General features: G+C 39.5%; 1 protein-coding gene across 4 annotated transcripts in view; it reads right to left on the reverse strand.

Moving 5' to 3' along the window:
• OPCML (opioid binding protein/cell adhesion molecule like) overlaps nt 1–16,296 on the reverse strand; it is a 1,085,685-nt gene that overhangs the window by 330,529 nt on the left and 738,860 nt on the right. The gene's annotated exons all lie outside the window — the stretch shown is intronic.

Raw genomic sequence — 16,296 nt, forward strand, 5'->3', positions numbered from 1 at the left:
CCAGAGCGTTCACAGTCTTCATAAATGCGGAGAACAGGAACGCAGTCCATCCAAACGCTGCAGAAGAGCAGGCAGCGCTTGCTGTGGCTGGTGCCCTTCTTGGGACCTTCTCGATGGAGCAGCATAGTGGCAGTTTGGGGAGCGGGGCTCTGCCATGCAAGATGCTCCACGTGGCTTTCTGAAGTGAACTGGGCACCCACTGGCAGGAACCTCAGTGGAAAAGGCCGGCTGTACACAGCACACGTGTAGCAAGTTCTGTTTCCACCGCTTCCTTCCAAGGCTTAACATGCACACACCTCCCTGCCGCTCACACGAGGACCAGCTCAGACCACGGACTGGCATAGCTCCCTGCCAGTGTTTTGGTTACACTGGAGGAGTGAGAACAGTGTCATCCACCATACCAATCACACCCATACCAGGGCCCCGGGGAGAAAGAGATTTAGACTAGGGCTCTGCTGTGAGGGCACCGTGAGAAGCCTGTGGCCAGAGCCCTAGCACAGTAATTGTGATATTGCAGACAGTAGGAACAGGGCAGTGGTGATATCGCCAATACGGCCTCTGTTTACTTGGGATGTTATAGTTTTCAAACCCCATTGTTTCCTGGGATTGGCTGTGAGGACCTGTAAAGCTCCAGCCTACTGGGAGGGATTGGGATTCGCATGGGACCCTATGCTATCCACAGAGCTAGTGACGATGACATTTTACAAATAAGAGTGGGACTTGGCTAGAAAGATTTGTCCAAGATGACACAATTGCAGTGGGGAAGACCACTGCTACATGTTCTCTGGGCAACATACCTGAGCCCAACACGCACTGCTTCCCTTACACACCACCCGGGACTGCAGTTTTTGCTGAGATGCCTTCCGTCCTGCTGGGGTCTGAGGCCCCAAGGGCAGACATGAGTGCACTTCACGCTCCGTGACTACGCACAGCACACAGCTATCACATGCCATCACTGTTGCTACGTGAAAGAATGATAGAGCAAATAAGATGAATAAAAGCTAGACCTTTTGTTTCTAAGAACAAATGTCTCGCTGTAAGAGAAACTGCTTCTCTGTGAACCATTTCACTAGCCTATAAAGGCTAGATGGAGAAAAGCCTCTTCATTTGCTCTGGGTTTCTTTTTTCATTTTCTTTAAAAATAGGGCTTTGTGGCTTGCGTAGTCCACCTTTTTACAATATAAAAATTAAGGGCATTGTTTTGGTGAAATGAGAGGCAGTTATTGCTATTAGAATTATTGCTGTTTTCTGTGCTGAAACAGCTTACTCCTCCACCTAGGTCTCCAAGGCCCCCCACCCCAAGAGGGACGGGTGGGAGAGAGGAGAAATTAAAATAAACTTTGATCCATTTATTGTAAAAAAGTGAATTACACTGAGAACTTTAACCACCTCTTTCAAAGCCTGCTCAATTCTGAGAAAAAGTGTTGGATTTAAAGTTTGAAGTAAGCATGGTCCTTAGTAACCCCACCCAGACTCCCCCGGCAGAGCAAGGTGGTGGTTGCCCCATTCCATTCCCCAGCCACCCATTCCCATGGGAAAGGCTTTGGGCATTTGTCCAAGTTTTTCTTTTTGCTGCTGTAGTTCCATAAATGTTATAGGATCCTCTAAAACGCTACCTTTGCTGCACATAGGAGTCTAAAAGAAAAGCAGGCCAGGACAGAAGGGTAGAGAGGCTGTGGGGGAGAGCCCAGAGCCCTCCACCCCCTATCGGCTGCCCGGACACAGCCTGCTGACTGGAGTGGAAAGGCTTCCAGGAGCTTGGTGTGTCACATGAAAGCTGAGTGAAAGGGTGGCTCCAGCAGCCCCCGCCTGTCAATTGTTTGTCTCCAGTCCATGGAATTTTCATTATTCATTATGCGCTGGGCATGGGCAGCACAGTACACCAGCCTCTGTCTAATCCCCACCTGATAATGTATTTCTGATAAGCATGACGGGAGCCCAGTGCTCCTGACAGGATTCACACTTCCAGCGGATAAAGTGCCATTTACATGAAGCAGGCGCTGTGAATTTAGATCAGGGAGATAAAGGCGGGCAGCTGAGCCACACCGATGATCAATTGGAGTCTGGGATGTCTTCGGCTCCATCGGTCCTCTGCCCCTGACAGAGGGATCCCTGGCTGCTGTGAGTATTGGCACGAGGGGAGCTGTAGAATCAGCTGCTTGCCCTGACCTGTGCCTTTCCCCTAGCACTCCCAATAGGTGAAGCCCCCACCCAGGTGCCAGAGACAACACTGGTCCTGGATCAGAGGGGAACAGAAACCTGCCTCTGAGCTTGTCCGAAGGTCAGGTTCATCCAAAGGAATCATGGGTCCTTTACTCCCAATGCATAGTCTTCTATAGGCATATGTTGTGTTGCACAAGAAGATATTTGCACAACTTCTCATCAAATATTAAAGGATGTTGCAGGGCAGGGGCCCCTCTCATTCTGTCTGTGTGCCCTCAAAGCCAAAGGGAATGTACCTGACACATCTGTGAATTGTTCAGCATCATTTGTGAAAGAGGCAGAATTAGCACCAACCAAGAGGATCCAATCAATTCTGATTAGCTGAGGGTGTTTATTGCTCTTTGGGGCTGAAGCCAGATCTATTTTTCCAACTTAGATGTAGCCTGAAAGTGACTGTCATTCAGGGCAGGGGCAGCCTGCAGGCCCACAACACAAGCACATACTCATGATGCTGATGTCATCTTCTTCGTTTTCTCAGCTCTGTCCCATCTCTCAATCTTACTACTGCCCAGACCAGGCCCTCCTCATCCTCTCACTAACAACTTCCTATCGAAACTTCCTGGCCTCGGACCTTGCCGGGTCAACCTCTGCCCCCTGCGAGCCCTTGCATCCAGGGAACACAGAGGCCTGGGTATGTCCATGCCTGTGTTCAGCTCTGCAGTGGCTCCCTGTACCCACTTCTGCACCAAGCCCCCCAAAGCCCCTCAGATAGAAGCAATTGTCACTGCAGACTCGTCTTATGGCTGGCTCATCACAAATAGTTCTTTACTCATTTGTCTCTTCTCACCAGTGCAACTCCTTTTGAAATCTCCTATTTCAACCACATGCTGTTGTTGGTGCATCCCAAATGTCTGCAGCCCCAACTTCCTCACATCTCCAGCCAAACTCCTTCTCCCACGGAAGCTGCAGCTGAATTGGTGTCCCATGCCTACATTCCCAAAACACTTGGAGCACGTTTCTGCCTGGCACTTGCCATGTTTCACTCCAAGACTCCCTTTGGAATCTGGTTCTGATACTAGAACTGAATTCTGTGTACTCCTAACAGCTACCAGGCCCTGGGAAAGAGTTCAATGGAGGCCCACGTGTCAGGTATAAACATTTTTAATATTTAAATTAAGCCATCCAACTGTTTATTAAAATACATTCTATGTTCTAATCTCGATAACTGTTTCCAGGATCGAGGTGGTTGGGTCCATACACGCTTCCCTTAATGGGAAGAGGAGCAATCAGAGGGGCAGAGTGGGAGGTCCAGTGCTGGCATCCCTCTTGCCTGGGCAAGGGCCATGCTGTCCGAAATTCCTAACCCACTGCTAGCATCCAAGAGGAGCTCAATAGCTGTGAGATAAATAAACACATGAAAGAACGGACAAACCATTATATACAGGCACACACATAAATTGTACCTTGCTAGATACCAACCCACCCACCATGCCAAGACTACCTGCACCATCTAAGGACAATGAGAATGGAGCTCTGAGTTTGGAGAAGAACGTGTATTTCAACATTATCGAAAACTGTACCTGCTCAGTTTAGTCAGAGAGTTAAATAGTCTGTTCGGTTAGTGAGTTCACTTTTGCATTAAAGTGACACAAATGACATGTGGACAGACACGGACTCTGAAATCAGGTATACTCCACATGAGCCTTAGTTTCTCTACCTGTTTGGTGGGAATAGTGATAATATTATACATCGGGAAATGCAAGTGGAGCATGTAGCACTGGGCCTGTTGAGTAAATATTGTTTTGTTCTGTCTCCAGTACTTCTGAGGCTTAGAGAACAAGTCCATGCGTTGTAGAGGCTGGGGGCTAGCCAAGGGGGCACTCCAGTTTTGTTGACCTTCAGTATCTAAAGCATAAGTAAGGAGCAATTGGAGACGCAGTTTGGCAGCCTGGAAAACTCAGGCAATACAGACTTACGTCTTCTCTCTGCAAAGACATAGAAGTGGTATATGCAATAGACTAGAGCATGACAAAAGCAATTAAATATAGGCCTAATGTCAAAGGAGAAACTATTTCCTTTGTTCCAGGTAAACAAGCAAGAGGGAGCTCAAAACTACAGGACTCCAGTGAGCCAATGCTGAGGGGATGTTTTAAGCCTAGATATGGAGCCTGGGGCTAAAAGATTAGGTGCAAATATACAGAAATGGGTGTGACCAGCAGTTCACACAATGCTGGAAGATGGAATTCAGAGCCCTGCAAAGATACGGCTCTCAAAGTCACAGGGGGAAAAAAGAGTTGAAAAACTCCATCTATCAACCCAGAGAAGCAGAGGATTTGTCTGCTCTCAACTCTGAGTAAAAGTAATTAAGTACTCAGATCCATAAAAATTCATGTCACATGTAGACACTGTCTAAAATCACATGGTACTAAAATCTCCTATGAACTCTGGTCTAGGAATTTTGAAATTTGTAAAGCATGACCTCAGGGAATAGCAACAACCCCGTGGACTCCAACAGGAAACAGAGGAACAAGTACAGAAACAATTCTCATCAAAATGAGCCTGCCAGGGACTATCCCGCCACTGAGAAAGTAAACACCCTGTGGGAGTCAGTGGGAGAACGGAAGGGACTGCCTGCACATCAGAGCCAGAGGTAAGAGGCAACACGGCCATAATGTTTAAAGAAGCAAGAGAAATAATAGGGGGATTGTTTTAAAAGAATATAAAGTTGTGTTGTTTTTTTTTTTAAAGAAAGCTTAGAGTTTGCTAACTGCTATGTACTGTGTGGAGTGTTGTATATGTATTATCTCATCTAATTTCGAATATTTAAAACAGTGCTTTGAGATCGATGCTATGTAGTATCCCACTTTTAGAGGTGAGAAAACTGAGACGCAGAGGGATTAAGTATCGATCAAGATCGTACAGTTCTTAGGCAGTGAAGTCGGAGTTTGAACCAAGGCCATCTTGCTCCAGAGAGTGTTTCCTTAATCACTGCTGGAAATAACAACATTTCAGACAATGAAAAGGATAGTCACTACAACTCAAAAAATGGCTGAGCCGGAGATGACATGCAGTTGAAGAGTACTGTGAGAAAATGAAAAATATATTTCAGCAAGTCATAGAAACTGCATTGTGGGCAGATGAAGATATAACAATATAAATAAAGCATGGGGGATGCAAAATACGTAAGATGTACAACAAAAAGGTCCAACATATTACCAATGGGGAATTTCAGAAGCAAAGCATGAAACCCTAGACTCATGAAGGATACTCAATCCCAGGCAGCAAAAATAAAAATAAATCTAAACGGATATATCATAATGAAACTACGTGACACCAAAAACACGGAGTTTACCTTAAAAGTAACACGGGAGAAAATACATACATAGATTACCTTTAAAAGAACACAAATTAGATCAACAGCAAATTTTTTATCAGCAAAAACAGAAGGCAAAGAAATAATGTAGCCAAATTAATGAGACAATTTAAAAATAAAGAAAAATCGTCAACTACATTTCTATAGAGAAGTAAACTATAAATATCAGATAAGCCTGATTAAAGTCCCCATCACTCAGACGAAAAAATGAATCGGTGAAATTGACAAACTTATTCTAAAAGTCATGTGGAATTTTAAGAGATACAGACAATATTGAAATAGAAGAACAAAGTAGGAGGCCTCACACTTCCTGATTATAAAAACTTACTACAAAGCAACAATAATCAAGAGATCATAGTACCGCCACGAGAATAAACATACAGATAAATTAAATAGAATTCAGAGCACAAAATTAAACACATACATATATGATCAATGAATCTTTGACAAGGGTGTCAAACCATCACATGAGAAAAGACAGGCTTTTCAACAAGTTGTCCTGAGCAAACTGGATAGCCATGTGCGAAGGAACGAAGCTGGGTGTGTACCTCGTGCCATATATAAAATTAACTCAAAGTGGATTATTGAACTAAATTTAAGAGCTAAAATTATACAACTCTCATAAGAAAAGATAAGGGGTCTTTTTACTATAAAATTGGCAAATAATTTTTAGGCATGACACCAAAAGTATGAACAACAAATGAAAAAAAAAAGCTAAATTAAAATTCATCAAATGTAAAAATTGGGGCTTTAAAAGACATCATAAAAATGAAAAAAAACCTCACAAAGGGGAGAAAATATTTACACCTGAGAGTAGGCTTTTATCTGAAATGTGAAAAGAACATTTAAAACTCAATAATAAAAAGACAACACAATTAAAAAATGGGTACAGGATTTTAATAGACATTTCTCTGAAGCAGATAAGACAATTTGCCAGTATTAGAGGAAAAGATGCTAAACAGCCTTAATCATCAGGGAAATACCGTATTTTTTTGGACTGTAAGACGCACCAGACCATAAGACATGCCTAGGTTTTAGAGGAGGAAAACAGGAAAAAAAATTTTGAAGCAAAAAATGTGGTCCTGCTCCTGCCTCCTGTGACCCTGCCCCACTGCCACCTCCCTCGCCCCTCACCTTCCCTCCACCCCCCGCCAGCAAGCCAGGTAAGCTACATTCGGACTATAAGGTGCACCCCCATTTCCCTCCCAAATTTGGGGAAAGGGTGCGTCTTATTGTCCGAAAAATACAGTAAACATCAAAACCACCGTGATCACTTCACAACGACTAGGAAGGTTGTAATCAAACAGATAACAAGTGCTATTGAGGGCTGGAGAAATTGCAGCTCGTGCACACTGCTAGCGGGAGTGTAGACTGATTCACCTGCTTTGGTAAGCATTTTGTCAGTTCCTTACAAAGTTAAATATACAGTTATCATATGACCCAGAAATTCCAATTCTAGTTATAAATCAAAAAAATGTTTGCATAAAAACTTGTGCATGCATATTCATAGCATCATTATGCATAATAGCCATGATGTGGAAAAACTCAAATGTCTGTAAACTGGTGAAATGGGAAAACAAAATTTTTAATTCATACAATGGAATATTATTCAGCTATGAAATGAAATAAAGTATTGAAATATGCTCCAAGAAGCCAGTCACAAGAGAACACATATTATGTGATTATAATAATATATAATATAAAAGACTACATATTGTGTGGTTAAAATATTATATAATATATAATATATAATCATAGCATATGTATCATATGCATAGCAAATGGTTCCACTCATTTCAAATAAAGAACAGGGAAATCCATAGAAACAATAGAAATTAATGGTCATTTAGAGCTAGGGGTGGTGGTACTGGTGGGATTCAGGGGAGAGGAGTACAGGATCCTCTTTATAGGTAATGAAAATACCCTAAAATGAATTCTGGTGATAATTGCTCATATCCGTAGATAGGCTAAAAAATTGAACTGTAGATTTTAGATGGATGAATTTTATGATATGTAAATTAATTTCAATAAAGCTATTAAAAAGAAATAAGTACATTTGTTAGTTTTAGATCATTACTAAAGGCTATACTTCAAAAACAACAACAACAGCAAAAAGAAATTTGAACCCAGAATGAAAGATATAATGTAGGAAGCAATGGTCAAAAAGAATTTGTAAATATACTAATATCTATACATAAGGATTGATTATTTAAAAACTATGATAAGCCCTGGCTGGTGTAGCTCAGTGGATTGAGAGCGGGCCTGCAAACCAAAGGGTCACTGCTTCAGTTCCCAGTGAGGGCACACACCTGGGTTGTGGGTCAAGTCCCCAGTAGAGGGGATGTGAGAGGCAACCACATATTGATGTTTCTCTCCCTCTCTCCTTCCCTTCCCCTCTCTCTAAAAATAAATAAATAAAATCTTTAAAAAATATTAACAAACATTGAAACTATGATAAGAATGAAAATATTCTGTGGTAAAATTATTTTTTAGGATAAGAATGGAGGCCAATTAACTTTAAAAATTAAGTAAGAGATTCACATTATTGTTTAAAATAATTATATATTAATTTAAATATTAGCTATTGATTTTAATATTAATTTATAATAGAATATAGTATATATTAATATAATATATAAATTATATATAAATACAAATCTTATGGCTGAGAATGTGGTTAGCTATTTTTTAATGTGTTAGATGTACTTGAAGAGAATATGCATTCTCTAAATCTGGGGTAAAAGATCTTAAATTCATTCACTAGAAAATATTTTACACTCCCCTCCCCTACACCCAGCAATATACTATTCACAAGAGATGTATATGAAATAGAGATCTTGAAGTTTACAAGAAAAAGTATGAAAAGAGCCAAATAGTTTTAAAGGACAATCTGGTACAGCAATGCTAATATAATTGAAACAACTAACATTTTTGAAGGATGACTACGTGTCAGACTTCAGACTAACCCCAATAATTAACTCAACACAACCCACATCTTAGCAGAATCGCAGGGTGGAAGGGAACAAGTTCAAAGCTGCACTGTCGGTTTTCAGCACACCTCTCCCAGAAACCGTTACAGCAGGCGTGCAGAAGACAACAAATGCGTCTGCCTGCATAAACATATGTAAAACCCCGCTCCCCCAATTCATCAAATGTATACTTTCTTCAAGCATGGCTGACACGATGAAAAAGTCTGCCACGTTCTAGGACATAAGCTTAATCCCAAAACCTACCACAGAATCACTATCATCCAGGCCAGGTAGTGCAAACAAAATGAAAGAAAATTGCTAACCAAGAAATAAAAATTGGTGAGAAAAATCAACTGCAAGCTTATGGTTGAATACTACAAAACATATTTCTAAATAATCTATGGGTCAAAGTAATTATGGTTAAAAACTATAAAATATGTAGATCCAAATGACAATATAAAGTGTACATATAAAACTACTCGAGCACCATACAGAAGGAAATGTACAACCATACACGTATACATTAAAAATTGATCATCTAAATGTTTTGTTCAAGAAATTAGGAAAGAATTCTATAGTAAACTTCAAGAAAGCAGAAGAAAGGAAATAAAGAGCATGATTTATTTGTCATTTATAAAAGAAATATATTAAAATTTATTTATAGTTATATTACATTTATACAATATGATAGAATTCATCTACAGAAGTGTTATAATACCACGGATTCTGGTTTGCTAGGGAATTTAGTAAGCAGATTCTAAAATTTCCATGGAAAACCAATGGGCCAAAACAGGTCAAAGTGAATTTAAAGAAGAAGAAAAAAGAAAGACTTGGGAGTCATGCCAAAGTCAAGAATTTCTTTAAAATACAATTATAAAAACAGGAAGATATGACCGTGTAAAAGAACAATAGAGCAATGAAATACACATACATAGGAAATTGATACAGGACAGATGTGGCATTAAAATTCAGTGTGAGAAGGATAGACTGTTCAGTAAATGCTAACAGGAGAATTTATTAAGCCATTCCCAGAACACCCATCTCCTGAAGACCTGAAGAGTTCTAAGAGGTCTGGAGGAAAATATATGAACCAAACTTACCTGTATCAATGTGGCTAAATCATAAATGTATATAGACAGGTGAGTCAAATGACCAACCATGAACTGTGGGAAGACATTAGTATATAGAATATATATCTTCTTCTGAAATATACTTTTTAAAGATTTTATTTGTTTATTTTTTAGAGAAGGGAAGGGAGGGAGAAAGAGAGGGAGAGAAACTTCAATGTGTGGTTGCCTCTCACACGCCCCCTACTGGGGACCTGGCCAGCAACCCAGACATGTGTCCTATACTGGGATTGAACTAGTGACCCTTTGATTTGCAGGCTGGCACTCCATCCACTGGGTCACACCAGCTAGGGCATGAAATATGTATTTTTATAATATTCTATATTTGTATTTTGTATATCTGTGCAAAAAAGATAGAAACAAGCAATAAGCAGAAGAATAAGCTCGAATGGACAAAAAATGATATTCAGCTTCACAAGGAAACATGGGGATGTAAAAATTAAATCAAGAACGAATCCACATTTTTCAGATTGAGAAAAAGAAAGGAAGGAAGTGGAGAGGGAGCAAGGGTGGAAAGTTAAAATTAAAAAGCCACTTCAGAGAAGAATTTGTCACTAGCTAGTAAACCTGAACATATTCACACCATCTGACAGTTGCACAACGTGGCATATGCCCTAGGGAACCCATCACACCTAGGCAGTGACATCCTGCTCGTACCTACCATATGTACAAGGCCTGTACAAAGATGCAAACTGCTGTACTCTTTGTAAGAGCAAAAAATCAGAACATGCTAAATGTTCATCAGCAGGGAAAAGGAAAATGGTATTTGTTTCCTATCTATATATTGTAGTACTTTATAGGATTTAAAATGAATGAACCACACTTACCTGAATCAATGTGGCTAAATCGTAAAAATTATCATGAGTGGGAGAAAAGCACAAAACACATTCACAGTCTAATGACAACCCAATTCAACCTGTCATTCATGGCTGCAAAAATAGCAAAGGAACAAAACCATGGATGATAAGAACGCATACCGAATTCAGGAGAGGGTAACATTTGGAACAAAGTGGAGGGACAAAGTGCAGAGAGGGCTTCGTTGTTATCTGCTCATGTTAATTACCTGCATTACATATAAAGAGCTGAGGTAGAAAACACCAGAACGAGTTGACATATCAAACATCTGGCTGAGGGGTGCGTGCATGTTAGTTGCCATTTGTTCCTTCCATACATTTGGATTTTCCACATGTTTCAAATATTGTAGAACTTTAATAATTTTATAATGGTAATTTTAGATGAGAGAAACCTCCAAATGAACAAAACCCTGTTTTTATTGGACCAGTTTTATTAATGTCATCCACGCATTTCAAGTGTACCAATCACTGTTCTTAGCGTCGTCACAGAGCCACAGGGCCACCAGCCAGCACAGCGACATCCCGAGCGCGCCCACCTTTCTCTGAAGAAACCCTGGGCCACGGAGCAGGCACTTCCCCTCCGCCCCCAGCTCCTCCTGCTCTCCGCTCCATAAACCATGTGTGTGCTTTCTACAGATGCATGGAAATGGCATCATGCGATATGTGAGGATTTTGACCAGCTTCTTTAATTGAGCATGCTGCTTTCAGGGTTCACCCGTGACGTAGCACGCGTCTGTCTGCCATTGCTCTTTCTGGTTAAATAATATTCCGTTCTACGAATACACCACATCTTATTTACCCATTCATCATATGATGGTCACTTAGGTTGGTTCCACTTTTTGGCTATTCTACATAACGCGGCAATGAACATTAGTATGTACATTTTTTGTGTGGATGTATGTTTTCCATCCTCCTGAATATGTACCTAGGAGTGGAAGTGTTAGGTGATATGGAAACTCTATGTTTAACCTTTTGAGAAATGGCCAGATTGTTTTCCAAAGAGGTTGAAGCATTGACCTTACCATTAGTAATAAATACATGAGGACTGCAATTTCTCCATCTCCTTGCCAACATTTGTTATTTTCTGTCATTTTGAGAACAGTAATCCTAGTGAGTATGGAGTAGCATCTCATTGTCATTTCAGTCTTATTTCCCTGATGGCTAGCTAACTGAAGCATCTTTTTTATGAATTTATTGACCATCTACGTCTTCCTTAGGAAAAAAAAATGTCTATTTTAGTTGTTTACCCATTTTTACTTGGTTATTTGTCTAGTTATTGTTGAAGAGTAAGAGTTCTTAATGTATCCTAGATAAAAGTTCATTATCAGTATACTTTGCAAATATTTTTCCCATTTTGTGGGATTCCTTTTTATATACATTCTTGATGATGTCCTTGGAAAAATAAAGTTTATAAGTTTGATAAAATCCAATTTATTATTTTCTTTTGTCACTTGTGATTTGGGTATTATGCTGGGTTAGCCCAACATTTCATTCATTCTTTTTTCTTTTTTTCCATATGACGGCTCTAGTAGCACTTAGTTGTCTTTAATGCCATTTGAAAAAAGAAATGTTGTATTGTGACAGCTGTCATATCAGCATGCATTTTAAAAAACTCAAAATTGATGAATTTTTGTGTATCCATTTCAATATTGAAGATAGAAGAAAATACACATTTTTAGCATATCATGCCTTATTGTTTCAAGAAAAGTGAAAATGCAACTGAAATGCAAAAAATAAAACTGTGCAGGTTATGGAGAAGGTGCTATGACTGATCGAACATGTAAAATTGGTTTGTGAAGTTTTGTGCTGGAGACTTTTCACTGGACAATGCTCCACAGTTGGGTAGACCAGTTGAAGCTGATCGTGTTCAAATTGAGAGTAATTGAGAACGACCAATGTTATACCACGAGGGAGATAGCCAACATATTCAAAATATCCAAATCAATAAAGTTATTGGTGAAAATGAAAAGTATGCCTTTTATTTTATGGAAAAAAATAAATGAACTTTTTGGCCAACCCACCATATAGAAAAGTTTTATCTACTTATGATATTGTGATATGAGAATTTTTTTGTCTTGATGCATAGCTCCTCCTGGCATACACCTACTGAAACCCTTGCAATTTCCCTCATGTTAATGAGGCAAGTATTGGAAAGCCCCTAGAAAACCGCTGGGTGGGAGCTGTTTACAGGAGATACTTTGCAAATCTGTGATTAGATGGTTGGAAATTTTAGCCCTTACCTCCCACCTCCAAGGAAGAAGGAGGGGCCAGAAGTTGAATTAATCCCCAATGACTAATGATTTAATCCATCTTGTCTATCTGTGCAAGGAAGCCTCTGTAAGAATCCCAAAGTACAAGGTTCAGAGAATTTCCAGGTTGGTGAATAAGAACGCATTCATGTGCTGGCAGGGTGATACAATCCCAAAACTCTATGGCTACAGGACTCCTGTTCTTGGGACCTTTGCAAAATCCACCTTTTGTATCTCTTCATCTGGCTATTCATGTGCATCCTTTAATAAATATCTAACTTGTAATAAACTGTTTGTCTGGGTACCGTGAGCAGTTCTAGCACATGACTAGACCTGCAGAGAGATTCCTGGACACCTCTGACTGGTAGTCACATTGGACAGAAGTTGTGGTTCCCTTGCCGGACCCACCACTTGCAACTGACTCGGAAGTGGGGGGCAGTCCTGTGGGACTAAGCCCTTAATCTATGGTGTTTGCACTAACTCCAGAAAGTTTAGTGTCAGGATTGAGTTAAATTGGAGGACACCCAGCTAGTCAGGGAGAATTGGTTGATGTGGCAAATACTCATACATCTAGTGTCAGGAATGTTCTGGGACATGGTGCGTGTGAGTAGCATGGTAAGTGAAGGGAATATCTGAGTTTTCCTTTTCCTACTTAATGCCACGAAGATTTACTTTCTAATTCTCTTCTAGAGTTCTGTAATTTTAGCTACTACATAGAGGCTTATTATCCATTTTGAATAAAGTTTTTGTGTATAGTGTGATGAAGGTTCCAACTTCATTGTTTGCACATGCAATTGTCTCAGCCGCTTTGGTTGTAAAGATTATTGTTTTTCACATGGAGCAGCCTGGCAACCCAAGCCCAAAATCAATTGACTGTAAATATGAGGGTTTATTTCTAGACTCAATTCTATTCCATTGATCTATTGTCTATCCTTAAGCCATAATTGCATTTTCTTTATATTGCTGCTTTGTAGTAAGTTTTGAATTTGGGAACTGTGATTCCTCCAACTTTGTTACTATTAAAGATTGTCTTAGCTATTCTGGGCACCTTATATTTCTATATAAACTTTATCATCAACTTATCAAATTCAGAAAAGAAGTCTGCTGGGATTTTGATAAAAATTGTGTTGAATCTGATCTTCTAATTTTTAGGAAAATTTCAGGAAGAATTGATGCTATATCTTTTTAAATGTCTGGTAAAATTCACCAGTGAAGCCCCTAGGCCTGAGCTTTTCTGTCTGGATTGTGTTTTGATTACTATTACATGTTATAGGTTTACTCAGATTTTCAATTTCTTCTTGAGTCAATGTTAGCAGCATGTGTCTTTCTAAGAATTTTCCCATTAAATTAAGTTATACAATTTGTAGGCCTATAGTTCATATTCTTTTACAACATTTTTATCACTGTACGGTCCATAATGATGCCCCTCTTCATTTCTAATTTTAGTAATCTGAGTCCTCTCTCTTTTTCTCTTCACCTATCTAGCTAAAGGTTTGTCAATCTTGTAAATCTTTTTAAAGAACCAACTGGTAGTTCCAATTTAGAAAAAATCTTGACACAGATTTCCATCCGATATTTTTTATACCAGAACAGAGGAAAGTCCTAGAGATACCTGCCTGTGAAGAACATCAGGTCTTCCAGAACAAGAGCCCCAGTTCTCTTTCCCTCTTACTATGCACCAGAAAGAGATATAACCGATTCCTAGTTTAATCAAATTAGAGAAACACTAATTGTGTCTCTGTCCATAATTCCAAGAAACTTACTGATCCAAATAAATCAATTGCATTCAATATGAGCATTTAAGAAAGCTCTGAGTTTATAATTTGAAGCTGCATTTTATAAAGAAAGGAAGTGAGACAAATACATGGCATTCTCCTATCTTGAGCTTTCTCTTTCCTGTGTTTAAAATTGATGCTGTTGTCTCTCACATTTAAGCCCCAGCCTACCCTTTGAGTTCCGGACTCATTCATTACAGGAATACTTATTGTTTGCTATTATGTGCCACACAGTATTGTCTGTCCTTGTTATACAGGACAGATGATGTCCCTGCCCTCAGAGCAATTACATTTCGTACTGAATCAAAGTTTTAACTTTGGGGACTCCACTTCAGTATTTCTAAGGCATCTCAAAACTCTCATTTCCCAAGTGCCACTTTTGCTCTCTCTCTCCAAACCCATCACTTCCCCACCACCACCACTCCTGCTGTCCTGAACCTGGCCTTCACCATCTCAACAAATAGTACCACCAATCACTAAATTCAACCCAAATATCCTAGAATCCATTCTTGGTTACTCTCTTTTCTTCATGACCATCTGAAAATCTGTTTGCTTCTGACTCAAATTTATATCTGGAGTATGTCTACTTTTCCGCACTTTCACTGGTCCAAATCATCACCATTTCTGACTTCTTAATTCTTTACCCTCTTTTCCTTTTTGCCCACAATCCATTCCCTACCAGAATATAGAGTGATCTCTTCTAGTTAATATACATAAGATCATGTCACCTTTTAGCCTCTAAAGCCTTTTCATGTCTTCCTACTGTACGTTAAATTAAATCTAAAGTCTTTTATATGAACTTGGTTACTCTGTCCTTTGTGCCCTTTCAGCTTCATCGTGAGTCTGCCCCTTACTCAGTGTGATCTGTGCCCACTAATCTAGTATGCAGTGAACACATTTTCAGGGAATAAATGAAGAACCAATCCCTAAGGATTTCTTAGAAATAATTTCTAAAAACTTCCTTATGATCCAGTTATACCATCTTAATTATCTTCCTATTAGATGGATTTTCTGTGCTGTATACCTAAACATAACAAAACCAACAGTATAAAATGAATATGAATTTAGAATATACCCAAGAATTGGATTATTCTCAATGTCAAAAGATGTAGTTTCAATGAAGGGTCTACTTTCTCATCCTGAGCACTGGGACAGTACACCAAAGCTAAAGCATTTGAGAGATTAAACTTTCTCCTGATTCCAGAAACATAACATAGCATAAATCCCTCATTTCCCTCTAGAAATGAAGTCTGATTCCCACAGGTAAATGAGGAAAGGAACAGAGTGGTCTTTGAAGCAATTCATTTTCCATCTTCCACTTTCTTTCAATAGTTACATGCTTTTTCTTCCTAGCACTTCAATTTGACTTCGTGTTAAAGGCAGAAAAATAAGAACAATGACTTCTTTCTTCAAATGATCATAGCTGCTTGATAGCAGGTCTTTAGCAAGCCCCCATTCTAACAGGCTGCTGTCATTTCCATGTGTTGGAATGGCTTAATCCTGTACGTGATGGCACACTCAAACAGCAAGCGCATGGCGCTGTGGCAGTTTTCCACTGACCTAAGCAATCGTGGTAGGAAAATGCCATTAGCAGCTCTCTCTCTTCATCTGTTCTGCCCTACACCTCCCTACCAGTTAAAGCTATGTTCAATACTACTATTAAATTACCCTTAGAAATACGCTTTCCAAAAGAAATCAATGCACATGTGTTTTAATACTTGTCGCAGATAGATCAAATGACCAATCTAAGATATATTATTCCGGCAAAAGCTTTAATTTAACCTAG

Source organism: Desmodus rotundus, chromosome 7 (assembly GCF_022682495.2).
Source record: "Desmodus rotundus isolate HL8 chromosome 7, HLdesRot8A.1, whole genome shotgun sequence".
NCBI classification, from domain to species: Eukaryota; Metazoa; Chordata; class Mammalia; order Chiroptera; family Phyllostomidae; genus Desmodus; species Desmodus rotundus.